Here is a 2,378-nt window from a genome sequence, read left to right on the forward strand (position 1 = left end):
ATGATCTGATAGAGCAACATCAAACACAGTGACATTTGAAATGTTAACACCCTTAATAATAACTAGATCTAGAATGTGTCCTCTATTATGGGTCGGCTCTTTCACATGTTGAGTCAGATCAAACGTGTCAAGTATGGCAGAAAGTTCTATGGCATTTTTTTCACTGACATTGTCTATGTGTACATTAAAATCACCCCTAATGACTACACAGTCAAATTCAGTGCAGATAATTGAAAGCATCTCAGTGAAATAATCAAGGAAATGTGGAGAGTATTTTGGTGGCCTGTATATGACTATATGTAGAATACATGGAGAGAATTTAATTTCCATTTTTTTATTCAAAAGATGAGAACTCTCCAATGATAACTTCTTACAAAGGAACATATCCGTAAAAAAGTCAGAAACACCCGGTCCTTTATTGTTCTCTTGTACTTCAGACTCAAACATGATATTTGGTGGGGTGGATTCAATAAGGACAGCATTGCCATTCTTGGTGTCCAACCAAATGTCTGTTAATAACATAAAATCAAGCTTGTAAAAGGTAAAATCATCGATTAAAAGTGACTGGTTAATCAGGGCCCTAATATTAAATTTGTTGGAGCAGGGCCTGAGATACTTGGCTTACAGGGAATGTGAATCAAATTTGTAGGATTGGAAGATTTTTACTGTGACCTGCTTATCTAATCTTTGTCTTGACACTGTTGCTATTGTATTGGGGAGGTTGTTTTCTCCCAGGTAGAGGGTAGTCCTACCTGCAAGGGGGAACTAATATGGTTTGTAGGGGAGGGAGTGGTTTTGCTGGTGGAGACCTGAAGTGACCAGGAGTGGATGAGGTCATGTGGTAAAAGGTGAGGGAGAGCTATAGATTGTGTAAAATAAATTGTCAGTTAAAGTGAGTGAGCCTAGGCCATTGGGCGGGATTCCATCATGATGGAAGAAGGCTGGGCATTTCCAGAAGAGGTTAAAATTGTCAACAAAAGCTTTTTGTGAACTGTACAGGTTAACTGCAGCCAGGTAGGGAGGCTAAGAGTGCAGCAAAATTGGCCCACACTGGGGTTGACTGAGGAGATGGGACTGGAGATAAAGATCCATTTACAATTGACTGTGAGGGAGTCAAGGAGTTTGCTGAAGTCACGTTTTAGTATTTCTGAGGTCTGACTGAGAATGTCATTGCAGCCGACATAGTTGACAATATCCTGGGCGAGGGGGTGCTCAGCCAGGATGCTGGGAATCTTTTCTAGGATATCAGTCACCACAGATTTTTTCTTAATGTCCTCATGATTGAAACTCCAATAATGAGCGTGGTTGGACGGGGAGTGGTCGGTGGAGGAAGTTGCAGTTGGTCACAGAATGGATAGAGAAGGGTGGACAGAGAGGGGGGCAGAGCCCCACATGGCACTGGTCTAAAGTGTGGTATGGAGTGGCGAGCCCTGGGGCAGGAGGAGTGTCCAAGTATGGCTGGTGCAGGGATCAGAGGTGACAGTGAGCTATGGGACCCACACGAGGGAAGGGGAGATGGAGGAGGAGGCTGGGATTCCCCAGCCAAAGGAGGAAAGTCACGCAGGTTGAGGATGTCAAATTTATTTTCCAGCTGGATGTCATAGTTAGGAGGTGTACGAGAGGAGCTTCTCCCTCTGTGTGACAGGGAGCAGTGGCATCAGGCCACAGGTTATGTCTGTTTGTGCTGGGCTGAAAATGATGGTGTCCATGAATTTCTCAGCTTCCTGGGTCTGGTAGCGTTTGGAGATTCTTCCTTCCAACTTTGCAATCTTATCAGCAAGATGGCCGCAGCTGATTCAGCCAGATGAGGAGGTGAGTGGAGCCATGGGTTATAGATGGGGTGGCTGGGGAACAGAAATAGAAAGGAGGCCAGTACAAGGGCTAAAAATGCATAATCATAGGTTAGCAACCAGCTATGGAGGGTAGCAGCTGCTAGCAGGGAGGTCTAAGGCACTTACACTCAGAGGCTCCAACCCGGAGCCCGCAGTGTTGATATGGTTTAAGCAGAGGTTACCCACAGAAAGGACATCAAGCAGTGAATCTTACTGACACAAGCCCAGCAAGTGGACCCGCTGTTAAAATTAGGCTTCAGTTGGTAGTTGGTGTTGGTACCGTCTCGAAACCCAGTATCTACAGTCCCCTGTTGGCTAGCTAGCTCCCTTGCTAAAAACAAGCCGGGTTATGCTAGCTGCAAAGTTTGTGTCAGGTTGCCCTGACCAGGAAACTTATTACTTAAAATCTGAGCATCTGATAACTAAAATCTTTTATCTTGTTAAAACAAATAGGTAAAACAACAAGAATTTAAAAGTGTAGTGTAAAATGTGACTTAAAACTGGATAAAAATGTAATTTTATGACAGAGCTTCTGACAAACAAAAC

General features: G+C 44.0%; 1 long non-coding RNA gene across 1 annotated transcript; it reads right to left on the reverse strand.

Annotated features, from left to right (window-relative positions):
* Positions 1-318: 318 nt before the first annotated feature.
* LOC121880991 lies at positions 319-2,173 on the reverse strand. The gene is made up of 2 exons (XR_006091675.1): positions 1,959-2,173; positions 319-1,844 (listed from the first exon to the last, which is right to left on the reverse strand). It is a non-coding gene; the product is annotated as an uncharacterized LOC121880991 (long non-coding RNA).
* Between the last annotated feature and the right edge of the window lie 205 nt (positions 2,174-2,378).

This window comes from Thunnus maccoyii, chromosome 16 (assembly GCF_910596095.1).
Source record: "Thunnus maccoyii chromosome 16, fThuMac1.1, whole genome shotgun sequence".
NCBI lineage: Eukaryota > Metazoa > Chordata > Actinopteri > Scombriformes > Scombridae > Thunnus > Thunnus maccoyii.